Source organism: Schistocerca piceifrons, chromosome 5, assembly GCF_021461385.2.
Source record: "Schistocerca piceifrons isolate TAMUIC-IGC-003096 chromosome 5, iqSchPice1.1, whole genome shotgun sequence".
NCBI lineage: Eukaryota > Metazoa > Arthropoda > Insecta > Orthoptera > Acrididae > Schistocerca > Schistocerca piceifrons.
Window position 1 is genome coordinate 336,883,882 of NC_060142.1, and position 24,059 is coordinate 336,907,940.

General features: G+C 42.5%; 1 protein-coding gene across 1 annotated transcript in view; it reads left to right on the top strand.

The window, feature by feature from the left end:
- Positions 1 to 24,059, top strand: part of LOC124798031 (protein XRP2-like) — a 50,899-nt gene that overhangs the window by 26,155 nt on the left and 685 nt on the right. The gene's annotated exons all lie outside the window — the stretch shown is intronic.

Genomic DNA, 24,059 nt, shown 5'->3' on the forward strand with positions numbered 1-24,059 from the left:
GGATTTTATATGTGACCGGCACGAGTGAGATACCCCTGTAATCATTTGGTTCAGTTTTGTCCCCTTTTTTGTGGAGTGGATGGCTGAGTGCGCATTTCCGTTCAGAAAGGATCTGTTCTGTTTCCCAAATGTTTAATATGATTTTCTGGATTTTTCCTGTTAATATTTCATCATTTAGTTTCCATAGTTCTGCAGTAATTCCATCTTCTCCTTGGGCATCAATAGTATAATCTCTTTTACTATTTACAATGATCTCCCAATGCTGAACTACCCTTTTGAGTATCCGACTGTAGAAATTGTGGTATTGAAGTAAAGAACTCATCAAGCCATGTTTGGAGCACTTTCGCTTCCTGGAAGGAAGTTCCTTGAAGGTTGTTTGGTAGAGTGCAAAAGGTGAAAGTCAGTGGGTGCTAGATCAGTTGAATAATATGGTTGCGGAATGACTTCCCAATCCAACTCCTGAATAGTGCTTTTTGTCCCTCTATCAGAATACAGGCAGGCATTATCGTGGAGTAGCATCACTTCACACAGTCTTCCTGGCCATTGTTCTTTGATTACATCTGCAATCGTCTCAGTTGTTGACAAAATGTCAGCAGTTGTAGTTACACCTCAGGGAAGCAATTTGTAGTACACCACACTGTTGCTTCATTTGCATAACCTTATCTTTTGTGGATGTGCGCAGGTATTTTGCGGGGAGTTGCTGCTTTGTTTTGGTTCAACGATTCCTTTATTTTCCTTAAGTTAGCATAAAGACACCATTTCTCATCACCAGTAATGATACAGGATAGGAGTGGTTGTTGTTGACCACGAGCCAATTGATGACGAGCAATCAGAGATGTACCCACAAATTTTCGTGATTTTGGCTTAGAGCATGCAGTATACTTACACCTGATTTTTTAACCTTCCCCATTGTATGCAAATTTCACACAATGGTGGAATGATCACAGTCTGTCACATTTGAAATTTCTTGAGTACACTGGTGTGGATCAATGTGGATTAACTTGTTTAAATGATCTTTATCAAACCCAGAAGGTCTTTCTGAACATGGAGAGTCAGTAGTAGCAAAATGATCCTCCTTAAAATAAGAAAAACATTTTCTTGTCATGCTCTGTACAGCAGCATAATCCCAATACACAACACAGCTGTTTCTGCCTCCACTGTTGTCACCCCGCTGTTGAATGCAAACAAAAGAATATGTCAGAAATGATCTGATTCCTCTGCTTGACAGTCCATCTGTAGCATCCACAACTTCACTCACTATCTTGAAATGACAAAATGGTGATTTGTAAACTCAGATAGCAACAGGGAACTACAAATAAAAAATAACAATCGACAAATAAACCCATAGCAACTGGAATACCAACATGTAAAACAAAAATGCTATGAACTTATGCACCAAGCTAATATATTATGTTGTAGGGCATGCCCTGTATGTGGCAGGGGATGACCTTTTCAGTTTCTATTAGATGAAGTCCTAGGCAGTTACTTTTTTTTCATTATGCAATTCTGTTCTCATAGATACTGCAAAGTGGGAATTGTCTGATAAGTTGAAGGTCAGCAACTGTCTCACAATTTAGTTTCATACATAACACCTTTGAGTGGAATCCACTGGAACACATTATTTAGCAAATGCTTCACAGCTGTTATTTGAATGGAGGACATGATGAATTACACCATGAAGCATGTGTACCCACTCCTCAAATTTTTAAACAGTTTCAGCATGTGGTCATAGGTGAAGTGAAGAACCTTTCTTTACCGTGCCAAGCACACACAGCTGCAAAACCCCCCAGGGGGTCCACAACTCTTTTGTGGATACGTGTGTAGCGAGCACGGGACGCCGAGCTAATGTGGCCCTCCTTCCTTTCCGGGCTGCATACCTTCCTATTCCGCATCCTTCCCCATCCCCCATCTTTGCCCCCCCCCCCCTCCCCCGTCACCTCCACCTCTTTCCTTCCCTTTCTCCCCCTCTGGCAGTATGTTTTGTGCCTACGTCCGGAGACGGATGCTCGAAAATGTAACACATTCTTCGCTTTCTGTGCTTGCAAGTCTTCGTCCTTCCTTTGTCCTTCTCTTTTACTTACCTCTTCTCTTTACCCTTTCTCCGCTGCGGCGTTTGAGACCTCTCTTCTTTCCTTTCCCCTTCTTTGTTTTTCCCTTTCTCTTTTTTCCTCCCTGTGCGTGTCTGAAGGCCAACCCACGCATTTCCATGCATAGCCGGTGACGGGGTAACGCGTAATTCCCCGCCCCCGATAGACAGGTAGACCACGTACGTACCCCCTGGTAATGGCCAGGCCCAGGGAGGGGTAATTACTCAAGCTGATACCTTTCGAAAGAGCCGATTGGTCCCTCCGTCCGTTTCTCGGGAGATGTGACCTGAGGTGTGAACAATCACCTAAGGCGGGAGTGCCCTCAGAGAGGCCCCCCACAAGGGAGGAGTGCGCCATCGGAGACGCCGGTAATCATGGCGGATACTTCCGCAATGGTTTCCTCATCTTCTACTATGTCTGCTCACAAGTGTAAGTTCAATGAGTCTCAGCCACAGACAGTTCTTCTATCGTTTCCACAGTTCCTTGTTGTTTCTCGGTCTGACGAAGGTCATGACTTCTCCACGGTCAACCCTTTCATTATTCGGAAAGGTGTCGACGCAATTGCAGGTCCTGTAAAGTCTTGTTCCAGATTACGAAATGGCACCTTGTTGTTAGAAACAGTCAGTGCCCTACAGGCACAAAAATTACTGCGTTCTTCACTGCTACACACCTTCCCTGTCCGGGTGGAAGTGCACCGCACTTTAAATTCCTCACGTGGAGTCGTTTATACATGCTCCCTCGACGGTTTGTCTGACGAGGAAATTAAACACTACCTGTCTGGCCAGGGCGTAACTGCTGTTCATAGAGTCATGAAAAGGGTTGACCCGAACATCGTTCCAACCCGTACTGTCTTCTTGACATTTGACAAGAGTTCAACTCCCATCGAACATCAAAGCAGGCTATGAGATAATTTCCGTTCGCCCTTACATCCCAAACCCTACACGTTGCTATTGGTGTCAGCGGTTCAATCATACCAGCCAGTCCTGTTCCAATCCGGCCAAATGTGTTACGTGTGGCAAGGATGCCCATGAGGGTGCTTGTCCACCCCCATCCCCTCGTTGCATCAACTGTATGGGTGACCACGCTGCTTCCTCTCGAGATTGCCCCATCTTTAAAGACGAAAAGCTCATTCAGGAAATCAGAGTGAAGGAAAAGGTGTCGACCTTTGCTGCTCGAAAATTATCCCCCAGTCGAAAGCCCACTGTGCCTCAGACAGGTAAATACAGCACTGTCCTTGCCTCTCCTCGGCCAACAAAGGAGGCGGCCACGCAGACTTGTGATCTCACCTTCAGTGCGACAGTCGTCAGATCGGCCAGCGCAAAGATCGCCCGTTCAACCTCCCCACTTTCGCCTGCTCACTCTAAGGCTCACCCTTCATCGGGTTCTGCTAAATCTCGAGCCCAAAAGTCAGACACCCGGACTTCCAAAAAAGAGCCTACACGTGAAGATTTTTTACGTACCCAAATTCACAACCATCAGTTCCTCCTTCATCTAAACATCCTGTTTCCAAGAAGGCCAATAAGAAACCCAGTTCCTCTCCTCTGCCACAGTGTGTCTCATCTACAGCACCACCTGGCAGTAGCCGCCCTCGGCCGTCTTCTGTGTCGCCAAGGCACACTGCTGGCGGCCGATCAACCGGCCAATCGCTGGTGGCAGGAGCTGCTCCTGAACAACCTATGGATCAGGATCTTCTGCCTTCGGCTGACTGCCGTTCCACACTGTCAGTCGCAAGCTCTGAGCTGTCGTTGAGTTGAGGGCAACCTTGGTCACAATCTTCCATTTTCTGAGCACCCTATGTCCATTATCCATTGGAATATCCGCGGCATTCGAGCCAGTCGGGATGAATTGTCGATCCTCTTATGATCCTACTCGCCGGTCATCTTCTGTCTTCAGGAAACAAAGCTGCGTCCCCACGACCACTTTGTTTTCCCCCATTTTCAGTCAGTCTGATTTGATCTCCCCTCTGTTGTAGGCACTCCAGCACATGGAGGACTCATGATTCTTCTCCATGATACTCTCCATTATCACTCAGTCCCCTTAAACACTTCCTTCCAAGCTGTCGCTATCCGTCTTTCCTTTCTGGATACACCTTCTCTCTTTGTACTTATACATTCCATCGTCCACACCAATGGCACGAGCTGATCTCCTTCATCTTCTTGGTCAGCTTCCACCCCCCTATTTGCTGGTTGGGGACTTCAATGACCACCACCTGCTTTGGGGATCTCCACATCCTTGTCCACGTGGCTCACTATTGATAAACGTCTTCCACCAAGCGGATCTTGTTTGCCTCAACACTGGGGACCCTACATTTTTGTCTGCGTCCACGACAAATTTCTCTCATTTGGACCTTTCGGTCGGTACTGTTCCGCTAGCTCAGCGCTTCGAATGGATCGCCCTTGCTGATACACACTCGAGTGACCACTTTCCATGTGTCCTTCGATTGCAGCCACATCTGCCATATATGCGCCCGCGACACTGGAAGTTTGCCCAAGCCGATTGGACACTTTTTTCGTCTCCAGTGACATTCGATGACCGTCACTTTCCTAGTGTCGACGATGAGTTCACTCACATTACAGACGTTATACTTTCAGCTGCGGAACGTTCAATACCTTGCACCTCCGAATTGCCCCGGCGTCCCCCAGTTCCTTGGTAGAACGAGGCATGCCGTGACGCAATACGTGAGCGGCGGCGTGCTCTTCGCGTTTTCAGACACTATCCTACATTAGCCAACTGTATCCGCTATAAGCAGTTCCGTGCGCTATGCCGTCGCGTCATCCGCGATAGCAAGAAGGCAAGCTGGGACTTCTTTACTAGCTCATTTAACACCTTCACTCCCTCCTCGGAAGTTTGGAGTCGGATTTGGCGGTTATCTGGTGCGCCTAGTTTCTCCCCGGTCTCTGGGCTCACTGCCGCACATGATACATTAGTGGACCCCGTCGCAATTTCTAACTCATTGGGTCAACACTTTGCTGAGATTTCGAGCTCTTCAAATTACCCACCAGCGTTTCTCCCGAAGAAATGCGCTGCGGAAATGCAACCTCTTGCTTTCTCCTCTCAAAATCGCGAAAGCTACAACACTGTTTTCTCCATGTGGGAACTCCAACATGCACTCTCTTCTTCTCGCTATTCCGCCCCAGGACCGGATGCTATCCACATCCAAATGTTGCTGCATTTACCATACCATAGTCTGTGTTACCTCCTTCCCCTTTATAATCGAATTTGGACCGACAGTACTTTTGCCAGACAGTGGCAGGAAGCTATCGTCGTTCCTGTTCCGAAACCTGGAAAGGACAAACATCTCCCCTTTAGCTATCGCCCCATTTCTCTCATGAGTAGTGTATGTAAGGTTTTGGAGCGTATGGTGAATTGCCGTCTAGCTTGGTGGCTGGAGTCCCACAGTCTTTTAACACCTGCCCAATGCGGTTTCCGAAAGCATCGTTCTGCAGTTGACCATCTTGTTGCCCTCTCCACTTATATCATGAACAATTTTCTTCGGAAACGCCAAACGGTAGCAATATTTTTTGATCTGGAGAGAGCATATGATACCTGTTGGAGGACAGGCATCCTCCGCACACTGTTCTCTTGAGGCTTTCAAGGTCGGCTGCCCCTTTTTCTTCGCGAATTTATGGCAGAGCGCACATTTAGAGTGCGGGTGAACACTACTCTCTCTCCTGTACTTTCTCCCAAGAAAACGGGGTACCCCCAGGGTTCTGTGCTAAGTGTTGTACTGTTTGCCATTGCCATAAATCCCATTATGGATTGTCTCCTTCCTGATGTCTCGGGCTCCCTCTGTGTGGGCGATTTAGCGATCTACTACAGCTCTCAACGGACCAGCCTTCTTGAACGACGTCTTCAAGGATGTCTCAATCGCCTCCACTCTTGGAGCATCGAAACCGGCTTCCACTTTTCTCCCAGTAAGACCGTTTGTGTTAATTTTTGGCATCGTACGGAGTTTCTTCCACCTTCCTTACATCTAGGACCTGTCAACCTTCCGTTTTCAGATGTCGCTAAATTCTTGGGTCTTATGTTTGACAGAAAACTGTGCTGGTCCTCCCACGTTTCCTACTTTTCGACTCGCTGTCTGCGATCCCTCAACACCCTCCGTGTCCTGAATGGTACCTCCTGGGGAACGGACCGAGTGGTCCTCCCCCGCCTCTATCGCACCTTAGTGCAATCGAAATTGGACTATGGAAGCATAGTTTACTCCTCTGCTCGGCCATCTATTCTTCGTCGTCTCGACTCTATCCATCACCGTGGATTACGTTTAGTGTCTGGAGCTTTTTACACCAGCCCTGTGGAAAGCCTTTATGCTGAGACTGCTGAACCTCCGCTGTCCTATCGGCGGGCTGTCCTTCTGAGTCGTTATGCTAGCCATCTGTCTTCCATGCCTGCAAATCCGGCTCATGACATTTTTTTCGACGCCTCCTTGGATTTAGGGTATGCAGGCCGCCCTTCCTCCCTACTACCACCAGGAGTCTGCTTCCGTCAACTGCTCCATTCTCTTTCCTTCCGCTTTCCTAGAACTGTCTTGACAACTTGGGGGTACAGCACCGCCTTGGCTCCGTCCCTGGACCTGCCTGCTCCATGACCTTTGTCAGTTTCCCAAGGATGGTACCCCTTCACTTGTTTATCATCGGGCATTTGCTGCTCTATGCGCACAAATGAAAGATGCCACATTTATTTACACTGATGGCTCAAAAACATCGTTAGGTGTTGGGAGTGCCTATATTGTTGGCGACACCCCAAATCAATTTCGGCTTCCCGACCAGTGTTCGGTTTATACTGTGGAGCTTTACGCTGTTCTCCAGGCTGTCCAATACATCCGTCGCCATCAGCGGATACAGTATGTTATCTGTTCAGATTCTCTCAGCTCTCTCCTCAGTCTCCAAGCTCTCTACCCTGTCCACCCTCTGGTCCACCGGATTCAGGACTGCCTCCACTTGCTCCACTTCGGGGGCATCTCTGTGGCGTTCCTTTGGCTCCCAAGACACTTCGATATCTGTGGAAATGAGGCAGCCAATATAGCGACCAAGGCAGCAGTCTCTCTTCTTCGGCCAGCTATTCGCATGATTCCTGTCGCTGATCTACGGAGTGTTTTATGTCGTCGTGTTGCTTTTTTATGGCACGCACATTGGTTGACACTTCCCAATAATAAATTGGGAGACGTGAAAGCTCTTCCCTGTGCTTGGACCTCTTCCTCCGGATAGGGCACTGTCTTTTTAGCCATCGACATCTTTTATGTGGCTATCCTCCCCCACTCTGTCCCCACTGCTCTCAGCTGTGGACGGTAAGACACCTTTTACTTGAGTGCCCCTATTTTACTCCATTATGTGTCCATCTACAGCTGTCGCCTGATATATCTTCCATTTTAGCAGATGACACACGCTCAGCCGATCGCGTTCTCGATTTTATTAGTGCCAGTGAGATGACGTCAGTCATTTGAAGCTCTTTTTGGGGACAACCAACCCCCTTCTATAGTGGTTTTTTAAAGCTTTCCTTCTGTTTTTAGTTTCTCTAATTTTTTGAGTTTTGTTCCCATTGCTGCTGGTTTGCAGTTTCGTTTTCTAGCTTTTCCTAAGTCACAGACCGGACGCTAATGACCATAGCAGTTTTGCGCCCTTAAAAAAAAACCAGCTGCAAATGTTGGATTGAAATTGTGCTGCAGGATGTCATAGCGTTTCAGGTCATGAGGAGAAGATGTCTGCAGCTTCTTGAAGTGAGAAGTAGTGTGGCAAGTTTCAGTTTTCTGTAAACTATGCCACTGGATATGGTTTTACATGAAATAGCCAAAGAGGATTTGATGATGAAATGGAGTTTGGTCTCTCATTTCCCCTAAATTCGTATTTGAACTGAGAGTGGAATGTTCACAAATTTTGCAGCATTTTTGTTACGTCATTTTCAATTATAGGTGAATCACTGTTGATCTTTTTTTGCTACTTTCACATAAAAGCAGTTGAATGGGTTAAAGCTGCTATGTTAGCAAGGGAGCACACCTGTCCTCATAGTAACTGCAATAGTTTGGTCATGATGTGTAAATGTTATTTCATCAGACCTTCAACTGTCCATTGCGCAAAACTCTAGCATAATATCAGTGCATCTGATATTGGGTGCTTGAGCATGGGATATTCCATCTCTGAGATCATGCAGGCCCATATCATGTACAATATGATAAATGTGTACTGTGTATGTCTCAAGAGAAAACCAGTGCCACCAAAGTTTCTATGGTGTGCAACAGTTTGTTCTTGACAGTAGCCGTCAACTAATCTGTATTAAAAGAGCTGATAGAGTGGCCATAGTGTAGAAAATCACTCACCAATTCACAGAACCAGTGAGCAGCCATGCTGTCCAGAACTGTCACCTTACTTTGATGTACAGGAATGATTGTACAACATTTTTTTCCCTGATCATTGCATGGAACTGAGTGCAGAGATTAGCAACAATGCCTGAACACTACCTCTGGACTCTCAAAGCATGGCAGAAGTTGGGCAGGGCTGTTGAATCTTGGTTCAATTCAGGGGAACACTACATGCAGTGATGCATCCCACTTGCCAACAGGAGACTGTTCAGGCAGGTGATGGAGGTTGTCTCATGTGGTGGATATTTATATGTCGTGAAACAGGACCCCTTATACATCTGACATTGTATCTAACCAGCTACTGATACAGGAACCTACTATCTGATCATATTTGTGTGTTTCTTCAGCACAGCATCTCACAAATAACTTGTAATCGCAGTAAAACAATTTACCACCCTGTCATTCCTGAATTGTGGTTTAAGGAACCCTCAGAGGAAATGATGGTCATCTTACCTCATTTCTGCTGAACTCATTTTGGACATTATTGAGTGAGATGTGGTCTCCTTGGATCTAGCTGTGCCCAATATCAAAGAATTGTTGGTGGTGGCGTTCATAGATTAGGGGGGCTTCCCAACAGCCACAGTGTCTCGGGAAGCCCATGCCACAACGCATCATCAATCACCAGGGCGGGGGGTGCTACATGCTACCAAATAACTGTCTTTAGTTCAGGTCCACAAGAGTGTACTTTGTGTATTTATCCATTTGGGGAGCTGCATTGAAAAAATAAGTTTCCCTGGCCCCTTAAAAAAAAAGGTAGATCTACTTCTCAACATACACACCTTCGGATATTTCATCATTTTGTGGGATCAACTTTTGTATCTTTGTGTCATGAGAGTCTGTCACCTGGAGTTTGTTCCAGTGTGTGGAAGCTGCCTGTATTACTTCATCATTACAGAAATGTTGAAGAAATAAGAGTTTATAGGGAGGTAAGAAAAGTTGAAAAATTTTGCCATAGTATGGATGAACAAACAAAATGTGCTGAATCTTTGTGGGAGAGTTATGTTCTGAATCAACTCATCAACTGCATTGTGTACCTATCCATGCTGTTCTAAATAGACTGTCATGGTTTTCCATAGTGTTTTATTATAAAGGGCTCCGTACATGATCAGACAATTTGCAGAACTTTACTACATGTACCAAATATTTGATGGTGTGCGGTGCTGTTTGATATGTTTGTCAAACATAGAACATGTTTGAGAGAAATTTTGATTGACAGGAAATTTGACAAGTTTGGTGGTCATTGCTTATGTTGAAGTTTCGCCACATATGTGTAGTGAAAAAGAGTTTTACTACAATTTATCCCACTGTATTGTGAGTTTTTACAACTGTGGAAACAATGATCAAGGATAAAAAAAAATAGCACTAACAGTTACCAAAACGATAGAGGTGGTTTGTCTTTCCCAGCCATACAAGGGTATTATAAATGATTGAGATGATTTCACAGATTTACTGTAGCTATGTTATTTGACATATTGTCACAGGGTTTTGTACACAAGTAGAACAAAATCAAAAAGCTTTTATTATTATTATTATTATTATTATTGATAAGAGTGCTTCATATGTGACCCCTCCTGATTCTGCAGATATCAAGCTCATCCCATTTCAGTGTAGCATGTTCCTATCAATCGGTTCAAAAATACTGTTGATTTGAGCTCGCAGTTTGGTAGGTTTGTTGGTAGAGGAGGTGTTAACACTGAATTTTTCATGTAACTTCACACAAAAAAATCTGCTGAGGTTAGGGGGGGAGAGTGTGGAGGCCTAACATGAATTCCTGATCATCAGCCCCATCATGACAGATCCATTGGTGTCCCAATTTTCTGTTTAAGAATTTGTGAACATCATGGTGGGAGTGGGGTAGAGCACCTCCTGTTGGTAGGAGCACACTGTCGGCCTCCAGTTGTTGCATGAACCAATATTCCGGCGTGTCCAAATACATGTGTCATGTAAAAGTTTTTTTGCAGAAAAAAAAGGTACCATAAGCTTTAAACCATGAGACAGTGCTGTACAATAGCATAAGGATTCCTTGTCCCTCAGGTTCACACATTGTGCCTGTTCACTGTATCATTTATGAGAAATGTTGCTTCACCATTGAAGAGGGGTTTCTCACAAAACTGTCTTCTTCCATAATTGTTGCAACTGTGACAAAAATTCAGAGTCTGACTTTGACATTGGGAGTTAGGGGTTGTAGTAATTGGAAGCAGTAGAGCTTCAGCTTCAGTCGCTTCCTTAAGATCTGCCAAACAGTCGGTTGTGAGATGTTCAGCTCTCTGCTTGCTCTGTTCATCGATTTCTATGGGCTACGTGCAAAACTCGTATACGCATGATCAATCGTTTCTTCACTTTCTGCAGGCCGACCTATTGATTTCCCCTTGCAGAGCATTCTGATGCTTTAAATGGCACATACCATTGCCGAATGGAATTGGCAGTTGGTGTATCTTCGTTGAACTACATTATGAAGTGTTATTGCACTGTCATGACAGACAGATGTGAATGCTTTTCAAGCCCAACATACACTTTCTCGGTACCTGTTGTCAAAATTTTTGAGTTTATCTATGTGTTTTGAGTTTTGTGCCAATATGTCAATTAATCTAGCTACAGTGAATTTATGAAATCGCTTCAATCATTTATAATAACCTTGTATATTATGCAGGAAGAGATTAAGAACAAATTCTGTGCACGGCATACAAGTGGAAATACAATTAAAATTTTTAAAAAAATACAGATAAAATAAAGTAAAAATCAAAGTTCTCTGGTTCTTCCACATGGTATGTAGGCTATATGCTCCCACATTGTAATACCTTAACAAAATGTCATTGGAGGACCAAGTAAATGAGAAATAATTTTCACATGCTTGTGTTTTCTGTTTCCGTGTGAGGGTGAAGTGACTCTAAACAAGATGTTAAATGTTTCGCTGTCTCTTTGTAGAAAGTTGATGTAGTCATCAGGTTCCGAGTACAATGTAGATTTACTTGTGTATATTTCTCTCTCATTTTATACCATCCCTGGATGAGTATCTTGTTTTCTTCTTCTTCTTTCCCTTCTTTCAAAACGTTGCCATAGTCAATGTTAGAAATGTTTTATTTGCATTTGTATTGATTCCCAATTGTTTCAGAATACAACATGAATGATTAGCACCTGCTTCAGAAGTGAAATTAAGTTGGCAAACTTGTAAGATTGTGTACGGGCTTGGTTGACACATCCATGGTTCTATAAGAGCAAATTTGACAAATAAGTTTGATTGTATATGGGAACTCTGACATTAAATGTTCTCTGTTTCACTTCTGTGCAAGTCATTGGTGAATGAAATGTATTTTCTGTCTCCAATAACTAACATCTGTTTTAATGCTAATACAGTCAGCATGAATGTTGTCTTGCATGAAGGACCATCAACCAACATGTCAGTGCATCAACTTCACCTAAATTCTTAAGATAAATCAAACAGTTGTCCATTCATCATTTGTGCAAATACTATGCAATAATTTGTTGCCGTCATTTTGATACAACTGCACAAATGATAGTGCTATTTCTACACAATGGGCTTTGTGTTTACACATTAAGGTCTTTGCGTCTCACCTAGCTCACAATTTCCTGAACAACAGATGCTTCATTACTACTGATCCAAGGATATGTTGAGTATGAAAGTGGAATGTAATTCAAGTGTGTAAGTTGTCAGAAAAATACTTTATAATTAAAAGTAATGAGTTGTGCCTGTTGGTTGGTGCAGCGTATGGATCTGGAGTGAGGCAGATGGTGAAAGGTAGTGGTAACTGTGGGTTTACTGCAAATATCTACTGGGGAAACATTTCCTGCCATCTTGCACCACAGGAAAACATACCAAGGAGTCAATAGGAACAACAAAAATTGCAATATGCTGCAAAAAAATTTCTAAAACCAGAATTACATATAAATTTTTCTGTGCTTCTTTGTAATGCAGTGAAAATAATATGAGGATGTTTCGTATTCTTTTAGGAAGTGAACCACAAAATGTGATATGCATAATGAGATGATTAACAAAAATGAGAAAAGGCAACCACTCAGTTAGTCAGTTGATGGACAGTGCATAGAAAATAGCACAGAGATGTGCAGATAACACCAGCATACTAGAGAAGGAAAGGCAAAATTTTAAGTACCACCTCGCAAAACTAAAGTTGCTTAATGAATTTTTTGACACTGGTCTTGCTGCAGTGGTTTATACCATTTCCTGTCAGATCACCGAAGTTAAGCATTGTCAGGCTTGGCTAGCACTTGGATTACATAACTGTGGGAAGCACAAATAGAAAGACATTTTTATTAGTGCAGCTAGCTATACCTATGACTTGGTGACACCAGAAAAGAAAGACAAAGCGGTAAATTACAAAGCCAGATGCAGTCAGATAGAACGACAAATTTCATGGCTATTTGGAGATTTAGAGAAACAAATTAAAGACCTGCAAATGAAAATTACTGCACAGGATGACAAGAGTTCACCCTTACAAACAGCCAGCCTCGGCAGCAGCCAGTGGAACAGTGGCACATAATGTGGTCACGAGTTCCTGAATGAAGAGACAAGTGTTGAAGTTGCTATCAGAGAAGCTTGAGGTTTGGTTTGCCATGTTGGATCTAGCATTCATGCTGAACTACATGACAGAAGATTACACTAAGTACATGGTGGTTGTCAATAGCCTGGATGCACAAACGGTAGAGGCAGTGTCAGATGTTGTATTTAAATGCCCACATGAGACTGGTACTTTCACTTGAGAGACACAGTAATACAATGAAACTTCCTGGCAGATTAAAACTGTGCGGCAGACCTATACTCAAACTCAGGAGCTCGAGTCTCGGTCCACCACACAGTTTTAATCTGCCAGGAAGTTTCATATCAGTGCACACTCCGCTGCAGAGTGAAAATCTCATTCTGGAAACATCCCCCAGGCTGTGGCTAAGCCATGTCACCGCAATATCTTCCTTCAGGAGTGCTAGTTCTGCAAGGTTCGCAGGAGAGCTTCTGTAAAGTTTGGAAAGTAGGAGACGAGATACTGGCAAAAGTAAAGCTGTGACAGCGAGGCGCGAGTCATGCTTGGGTAGCTCAGATGGTAGAGCACTTGCCCACAAAAGGCAAAGGTTCTGAGTTCGAGTCTCGGTCCACCACACAGTTTTAATCTGCCAGGAAATTTCATATCAGCACACACTCCGCTGCAGAGTGAAAATCTCATACAGTAATACAGTGTCTATGCACATCCATAGACCAGCAAATGCAGCAGGTCGTGCACCCAGAACATATTGTCAATAGGACACCTTCTGAGTTTTGGCGGCATCTCTTGAAATATTGTAGAGGAGATACACTAAGACATGTTTGACTCACATAGATGCCACTGTTGTTGAAGGCGGTGATTGTCACATGTACCTCTGATAACATCAACTCTGTGTTGTCAATGCAGATAAAAGAGATGCAGTAGTGGGACAAGTAAGCAGAGCAGCAATAACACAAGATGTGGACGGCGACAGCGCTGTGGAAGCTGCAGCCTATAAGGCAAGTGCTGAGAGTTAATGTTGATGCGCAACTCCGTGATGTGAAGCTACAGACTGACGTAATGCATAAGTAGCTGTCTATGCTAGTGGCATATCTGTCCTGGACGACACAGGCAGGCACAGGTGGGATGAGATGAACTTATATGTTGGTACCACAAACAGTTAGGCTCAAGGGCTACTAGCTTCACTTCACGTTCCTCATTCCCGAATGAGCTCAGTGCAGTGCAGTAAGCGTAGCAGGCCGTATGTTTTCTGAAAGTTACCAAGATACAGATGAGGTGACAATCACTACAACCATAGTAACTGAATGTGAAATCGTAGAAAACAAACAAGGTTCTGCACCCATGGTTGGACCAATTATGTGAGAGAGTTTAGCCAGGACAACAGAGAGAAAACTATCCATCTTTTGATTTGCAGCTCCTTGTATTGGCCATGTTTGCAGTTAAAATCGTTGGATGTGAGGTCTGCCAGTTATGCAAAACACTGTTTTTCTCAGTACCCAGTGCCGAAACATGTTTGGGTTCTGAGAAAAACGGTTTTTTGCATAACTGGCAGACCTCACATCCAACAAGAGAGAAAACTGTTTGACTACTCACATTATCTGGGCACCTTTATGTAAAGGACCAATAAACAAACCGACATTACCTAGTCCAGGGCTTCACAACATACGTGCTCGCGGAGCAAGTTGTGAGCAGCAAGGCGCAAGCATGGAGCAGCGCGAGCACGCTACCCCCACTACCGGACCAGAGCGGAGAGTGGGGAGAGTCACGTGGGGCACACAACAGCTGCCGCCAGTCAATGTAAATCTGCGGCCACCTGCAGGGATATCACTCACGAATTATTACTGCGACAAATGAAACAAATAAAGGAGAATGTACACGTGCCACATAATTTTATTAGCTTAGTGTATGCCTCTACATTCGTATTAATTTGTGAACTGTTACACAATAAAAGATGTCACTGAAGTGTGGGATTTTTGGTTATCTTGTACTTTTTGCTCTTTACAATTGCGTCTATGTTTGGAGTAATTGTTCTTGTGCATTGTAGGCGCAGCGTGCAGTTTAAATTTCGATCAGACAATGCATTTCTCAGGCACGTCTTGTTACATTTCATTGCAGAGAACAGTTGTTCACGAACATACGTGGAACCGAACATTGATATTATTGTAGCCGCCAATTTGTGCAAACGAGGAAATCTATCCTGAGGGAAGTGTCTGTAGAATTCCAAAATGTTTTTCTTGTTCTGAAATTTGTCTCTGTATTCTCTGTCACACTGGAGGTCAATAATTTCTAGTTGCAGCTCAGGATAAATCTCTTCAATATTCGCTGAATATGGAGAGGAGAACGGATCAAAATCACTGTCTAGTGCTGTCAGATCTTGAAAGCGTTGATCAAATTCTTCCTTAAGGGCAACTAAACTATGTGAATAACGTTCACAGTCTTTGTGAACACCTTGCACGGATGATAATTTAGGAAAATGAGCTAGATTTCCTGTTTCCAGTTGACTCACCCAAAGCGTCAATTTCATTTTAAAACCTCGTGTTCGACCTATGAAATGAGTAATTAGCAGATCTTTACCTTGTAGTGAAATGTTCAAAGCATTCAGATGGCTAGTTAAATCTGCTAAGAACGCGAGATCACATTTCCATGAAAGCTCTTTCAATTCAGGAACACACATGTTATTTATTTCCATGAACATATTTATCCCATCTAATAGGCAAAAAAATCGATCTAATAATTCGCCACGACTAAGCCAGTGGACCTCGTTGTAATAAGGCAGGCTACCATACTGGCTTTCATGCTCAAGAAAGCTTTTAAATTGCCTGTGTTGTAGCCCATGCTTCCTTATATAATTGGTTGTACGAACAACAATACTCATCACATTTTTTAGAGTGATACTCTTTGCACATAAGTTTTCCTGGTGGATCACAAAGTGAACGCCCCTTATTTCATTTGGCACGGTCAGTTTTTGCATTTTCTCCTTCAACAGCGCAACGAAACCTGACTTTTTCCCTGTCATCGCTGGTGCACCGTCTGTAGACACTGAAACTAAAGAATTCCACGACAATCCTATATTTTCAACACTTTCTTCAACACTACTTAAAATATCACCTCCGGTTGTAGTGTTCTTCATGGCTACTACATCGAGGAGCTCCTCCCTCACCTGAAGATCTCTATTAACACCTCTAATAGATATGGCAAGCTGCGCTGTTCCAGTGATATCAACACTTTCGTCCAGAGCTAGACAATACGCCATAAAATCTTTACAGATATTTGCAGGCTGGCTCTGGACGTCGTCTGCCATGTCCTGTATGCGACGCATAATGGTCATGTTAGATAATGGCACAATCCAAAACTGTTCAACTTGAGATGGACTCAAACGTTCCGCTGCAACTACCAAACATACTTTTATTAAATTGCCATAGTGAAGGGGTGCAGGGATTTTGCTAAAAGCAAAGCAATTTTGTAACTCACTCTGAGAGCTGCCTCAGTTGATTTTTCTTCGCCGTCCAGATCTTCTTCGGATAGCTTTCTTTTAAGTTTAATAACTTCCTGTGCACGATCTGGTCCATCACATTTTCCACTTCCGTAGTCTTTCGCGTGGTATGAAATATAATGTCACTGCAAATTAAATTTCCTAAAAGAATTCAGCGTTTTGTGACATACTAAACATTTTGCAACACCATCTTTTTCTGTAAACAGATACAATTCCTCCCAATGGGGGTTGAACTGCGACTTGACATGATTCTTAACCAGCGAAGTGACTGTTAGAGCTGATAGTGGTACTTTAAACGTTACATGGTCGGCACGAATTCAATAGGCACGCTGCGGCCCTATTCAAACGTGCGTGCGCATTTCCCCTCCCTCCTCTCCCTCCCTACTCCGCGACCTTGCACCTGCTCGCGAGCACGTGCCTGAGCAGAGGCGAGTACTCGCGCTCAAAACCGGCCAGTTGTTAAGTCCTGGCCTAGTCGATACGGCTTAGATATCAGTATGCTGCCACATAAACGTACGTAAGAGGAAATAGTGGGTGCAGCACTTCATCTAATGACCACCAGCAATTCACTAGTTAAGACATATGGTGAACAATAAGTAACAGTACATATCGAGTTCAGTGAGAGATTCAAATGGAAGTTCGTACTAGCAGAAGTGCCCAAGTCAATACTGGGAGCAGACTTTATCCACCACCTTGGGCTACAGCTACAGCTGAGCCCAGCACAAATTAGACAGAAGAGTTAGGTAACTATGGGTGCTGTAGCAGAGTTTCAAGCAATGCTGTTGCTTACTTAATAATGCAGTTTCACCAGAATTGGGCCATAAGGTGCTTCACAACACTGTGCATAACATTAAAACCACAGCAGGTAAACTGGTTTTTCAAAGGCTGAGAAGACTGGCCCAAACTGGTTTGCAGGAGCAAAAGCAGAGTTTGACAGCATGTTAGAAGCGGGCATCGTATGGAGATCAGATAGCCAGTGGGTGTTGCCCGTGCACTTGGTCCGAAAGGATTCAGGCACTTGGAGACCCTACAGGGATTATCATGCACTAAACGCAAGGACATTCCCTGACCACTACCCTGTTCCCATTCTACGGGATTTTACAAATGTGTTGGACAGAACCCAAGTTTTCAGCGTGGTAGACTGGCCTACAGCCAGCTCCTAGTGGCTGAAACAGACATTCACAAGACTGCCTTCATAACCTGATTCAGCCTCTGCTGTATTGATATTTTCACAGATGGCTGAAGTACATGAAGACCAACTGAAGATGGCGTTCAAGGTAATCAGGAAGTATGGGCTAATAATAAACAACACTAAGTATGCCCTCCAGCAAAAACAAGTCACATTCTTAGGGCGTGAAGTATCGGTGTTGGGTATCTGTCCTCAAAGAAAATGTGTAGGCCATTAAAAACATCCCACTACTGCAAACAGGCCCTGCCATCGATGCCTGCCATGCAACAGACCTTTGAGAAGGTAAGACACAATTTACAAGAAGCAATCCTTTTGGCACACACTGCTCATAATGTGACATTGACAGTTGTAGTGGACGCCAACCAGTTTGTAACTGGTATGGCCCTGCATCAAAAAGTTGAGCATAGTTGGAAACCTTCAGGACTTTTCCTCAAAAAAGCACAAGCTAAGTTGAGTGTGTATGACAGGGGGCGGCTGGCCATTTATGGGGCATTTCAATACTTACATTCGTATGTCAAAGGTTGGCCTTTTACAGTTTGTACCGATCATAAGTCATTTACCTTCACATTACAGGGGAGGAAAGAAGCTTGTTCTCCACAGCCATTCCACCAGCTGGAATTCAGTGGGCAATTTAACACCTATATCAAGCTCATAAAATGGATGCACAGTATCATGGCGGATTTGTTCTCAAGGGTCGGTGCATTTTATACACCAGCAGATTATGATCAGCTAAGAACAGAGCAAGCCATGGTTGGACATCTAGAGCAATTATTGCAGGACAACTCGATGTCCCTTAAACTTCAGCAAGTGTGGATATTATGCAAGGAGGGACTCATTCAGTGTGACTCACAGCCTAACCCACTGACCAGAGGGGGACGTGACACCGTTGTCCAGGTAACACCAATGGCAAGCTGGCTTTCCCCACCAGGCACCAGCACTTCGGCTGGTAAAGCGCCCCTTTTGCCACACCACGAGTAAACAGTAGCATGTGGTGTCAAGCATTAGATGCATCAGTGTTTGTCAGCTCTTGTAGTAAAGTCATATTTTCTGGTGTCGAAGTGTTCTGTAGTCATCAGGTATCATGAATAAGTGTTTTGTGTTGGCGTTGCATTAATGACAACAGTGCAGTACTTTTGAATATGAGATTTGCAATAAAAATGTCATCCAAGAACACATTCACCAGGTGGGAAGGTAATGTTCTGCTGCAAAACATACCTCAGAATTTGATAATAGTAATGGACAAAACGCCATACCACTCTGTTGTGATGCATAAAGCTCCAACAACGTAGTGGCCGAAAGTGGATATTTTTCTCTGGGTACAAAGAAATGTTTCATGAGATAAAGTTTAACCTAGCATGTATAAGGTGACATTAATGAAACTTTTAGTGTTTTACAAGCCAAAACTTCATGATACCATGTCGACGAACTGGCTAATGGTAAAGTACGTAGTTTAATCAGGCTTCATCCATATCATGCTCATTTAAATCTGACATAATATATTGGCCTAGGTGAAAAGTAACATGGCAAAAAACAGGAAGAAGTTTACACTCACTGAGACTGAAATGCTGATAAAAGAAGCCCACTGCAAATGTTACACGACAGGACTGGGCTTGAGTTGTCAGCCATAATACCAAAAAGGTAGTTGAGGAGACATTGATTCATGAAGGATTGTGACGAGTTTTGAGGAATTCGTAACTTCACCTGTTTCCATGTTAAAATCTGCTTCTCTTGTTAAAACACAGTATAGTTTGGAAATATTCATCTCACTAACATTGAAATGCAGTCAAAATTGCAACAGAATCCTGAAATAGTGTATTATTAAACTAACAACTTAGTGCAAGTCAGGTCAGTAGTTTATGAAACAGCAAATTCTCAGTACGCAAATAAACATGTAACTTCTTAGCTTATATTGTTACAAAACCCACAGCAGTTCTTGTTTCATCGTGGTCCTCAATAATTACGTTATTTAATTGAAAAAAATCTGTAGTCACTTGAATATTGCTGTAAGGAAATTCCACTTATTAATCATATGGCAGAACAGTCTCATAATCATTTTCATTTGCCAAAATCTTGTTTCGATATCTCAAAACATTTATGATACAAGAAATTTATGAATATTCCATTCTAGTTTTTTTACTGACCCAAGAGTTCATGTCAAAGTGCTTTATGTACATTCCATTTTCTCAAGTTTGGAAACAGACAGTGATATCCTGGCAAGTTTAAAGAGTAATTCAATATATTATGTACATTTAATACACAGCAACAGGTAACCTAACATGCATCAAACACAAATTCATAGGGAACCTATTTTTCACTGCAAACTAAGAATTTCTTGCAGTAATTTACCTACTACTGAAATATCACAGTAACTATGACTATTAACAAAATGATAGGTGGTTTGTCATGAAGCTGACAGCTTCAACTATAGGATGTGAGAGAATGAGAGTTTATTACCAAATAGTTTCTATAAAATCATTTCAGAAAAATTGCAGATCGGACAGTTTGTTGTTCACGCAGTCAAGTGACCCTGCCATGTTCCGCAGCGACTATGACTGGCATTATACTGTGGACGTCTGCTCATGCATGTTACACACACTGACAACTATGCGTCCCTCCACTTGCTCTGTGCTGAACTGTCAAAAGTCACTACTTATTGTAAACACACTATAGCAGAGACATTCACAAGACTGTAGGAGACTCCCCAGAAGCAACAAATCAACTTTTCCCTGTGCACATAGACCTCGAAGGCCCACTGTCGCCATCTGAGGAGTACTGTTATTCATTTGCAGCAATAGACAGGTATACTTGTTGATCAGAGGCAGTACCTGTCAGAGTCATTTCAGCAGAGACTAAACGGAGGGCCTTCGTAAGCGCAACCGCTATGGTCGCAGATTCGAATCCTGCCTTGGGCATGGATGTGTGTGATGTCCTTAGGTTAGTTAGGTTTAAGTAGTTCTAAGTTCTAGGGGACTGCTGACCTGAGATGTTAAGTCCCATAGTGCTCAGAGCCATTTTTTGAGGGCCTTCGTAAACACATAGGTGTCATGATTTGGTGTATGTCCATATCACATCACCACCGATCAGGGGCAACAGTTTGAACTGACCCTGTTCGTAGAGCTGTCTACATTATGTGGATTCCAACATCACCACAGGATCAGCCACCATCTAGCAAACAATGGGATGGTGGAGAAATGGAACAGGATGTTAAAAACTGCATTTATGTACCACTATAACTCAAAGGTGACAGCCTTGCCACTAGTGCCTCCAGCACTCAAATGGTTCGTGGGGAAACTTTGTGCCAACTGATGGATTTTTATGTAGCACAACTGACCGATACATCATCAGAGCCACCGTATGTGCTGCAGTAGATTAAGAGGCTAATAACTACACTGCTCCCTTCCAAAGCCTCATGACATGGTGTATGAAAAGTGTTCATACATAAGGACATTGCAATGTGCTCGCACGTCATGTTAAGAACGGATATGGTATGCATGCTGTTGCAGCCCCTTATTTAGGATCTTTCCAGATGCTGAAGCAAAACAAACATACATTATAGACAGCATACAATGATAAGCTGCTGACAGTGTTGTAGAGGAGCAACAAACACCGACGACTTTCACAAGGACAGGTCAGCGTGTTCTTCACAAGTATCAACACATACCAGGAGCTCCACTCTGCCAGGAGGGGGAGATCTCTGAGGAAAACACCTGCTATAGACGACGAATACAGACATATTTATTATTCTTTGGTCAAGCAGCTGAGTTGTAATGAAGCTATTCTTTGGTAGATTTAGTGTTAACAATTTTTTGTTATTGATCAGGTTTCAAGTTGTTGAATGGAATTTTGGAGATAAATAAATAGGTACAGTGCTTACAGTAGTCTTTCCATGCAGTGCAGATTGTGCAACAGGCTATATATCTATACAACTATTTTTTTGAAAGTGATAATTAAAACTTTATGAATACCCCTCCTACTTATTCCACTTTGTTAGTGGTCTGTGCCATTTTGTTTTTCTCCTCTACTGGTGTGTTACAATACTGTGGCAAAAGGTTTCTGTGTGCCAGTGCTGCAGACATCTATCTGCAAGTGAACAGAAAATTAATTGTGTAACTTTATTTCTCTTCCTGTCTGAACTATTTATTTTCCATGATTCATTTCCATACAAGGCTACACTCGTGACAATTGACTTTAGAAAAGATTTCGTAAAACATAAATATATATTACATGCTAACAAATTTCTCTCTTTCAGCGGTATTTTTCTTGCTATTGCTGTAGAAAAATTTGTTGACTACTTTTAGTGCCACATTTTCTAATCTCATTTCTCCATAATTGCCTGATATAATTTGATTACATCTCATTACACTTATTTACTGTTGTTGATGTTCATCTTATAACTTATTGTCAGAACACTATGCATTCCACTCAGCTGATCTTCCAAACCCTTTGCTGTCTGTTATGGAATTACAGTGACCTCAACAAACCACAAAATTGTTATTTCTTCTACACAGACATTAATTCCCTTTCCAAATTTCTCCTTGGTTTCCTTAACTGCTTGTTCAGTGTACAGATTGAATAACTGAAAAACATGGGGGATAGGCCACTACTATGTCTCCCTCCCATCTCAACTACTGCTTACCTTTCATGCCCAGTGACTGTTATAACTGCAGTCTTGCTTCTGTACTAGTTGTAGATAACCTTCCATTCCCTGCATATTTTCATGCTACCTTCAAGTTTTCAAAGAATGTATTCTAGTTAACATTCTGAAAATTTTCTCTAAATCTACAAATGGTATAAATGTAGTTTAACTTCGCATGCTCCTACCTTTCTCCAGAACTCAAACTAATCTTCCATAATGTCAACTTGTACCAGTTTCTTCAGTTCTGTAAATAATTTGTCAGTATTTTGCAGCCATGGCATATTAACTGATGATTTAATAATATTTACTTCTGTCAGCACCTGCCCTGTTTTGATTAGGAATAATTACATTCTTTTTGAAATCTGAGGGTGTTTCGCTTGCCTAATATAGTTTGCACAGTAGCTGGGATAGTTTTGACATGGCTGGCTCTCTCACAGTGCTAATTAATGATAAGGGAATTTCACCTACTCCAAAGGCTTTCTTTCAATTAAGGTTTTTCAGTACTATGTCAAATTCTTTTCACAGTATCATATCTCCCAGCTCATCTTCATCTACTTTCCCTTCCCTTTCTGTAATATTGTCCTCAAGTCTATTTATATTGTATAGACCCTCTATATATGTCTTCCACATTGCAGCCTTCTTGGCCTGCCATCTGAGCTCTTAATATTCATACAGGTAACTATCTTATCTCCAAAGTTCTATTTAATTTTCCTGTAGGAAACATATCTCTTTTACATAGTCAAGTGTGCTTCTACAGATTAAAACATATTTGAAATAAATTTTACTATATTATGGATGTACATTTACTGACATAAACTGTGTAGACTGACAGAATTAATGTTAAAAAGGTTAACTTGAAAAATTGAAGTGTGAAGTATATTCAAGATCTTCATTTAGGATATTTTGACTGACTAATATGCATTACTTGCATACTAATGACACCTGTTCTGTAGGCAGAGCAAAGATGACAATGAAATTTTATTGCTGTTATGTTCAGTCACAAATCTAACTGGCAGTCATTAAAAGAATTACGGTTGACAATACCACCCGTTACGAAGACAGTTTAGTGAGTGACGGGAAGTATCATCTATAAGGTATCATATACATGTTGAAAATCTCTGACGCACGAGCGTTTGCCTTTTATAGGGAAGGCCCTGTCTCTTTTGGTAGTGTGAGAAAATTACTTTCTGATAACTCTGTTATGTTACTAGGGTAGTTGGAATTTAAAAAGTGACACACAGTATATGAGAGATTAATTATTGAAAATAGTGTGCTTCTGGGTGCTTTGCCAAGTTTGTGCTCAAAATGGAATCAACTACTTGGCAAAACATCCAGAAGCATCCTGTTAATTAGTCAGCAGGTAGTGCTGTACTAACTGAAGAGGTCTCGCAAATTTAACCTGGGGTACTTGTTCTAACAGCTAAAAAACATGAAACAGTCACATCTACAGTGGCTCAAAACTGTCGTGTCTGGACTAAGGACTCATTAACCAAAAGATGTTGCTACTTTTCGAACAATATTTTAACTCTTCGTAAAGTTATTTTCTGTTTGTTTGTGTCTACAGTCCAGGAGGAAAATGTTATTTCTTAGCAAAGTGTTCACATGTTGTTCTACAATAGAAACATGGGGCAAATTGAAGTTAATATGAAATTTTGCAAGTCATGCTCGTGGTAACAGCACTTCTAGCAAAAGTTCGAGCGCCTGGTACAAGAATCTGGCACAGTTTCTGTATCCTACAGAGGTTAATTCAGTTAACTCTGCATGGGAGGCACACAGAGTTTTGAAAAA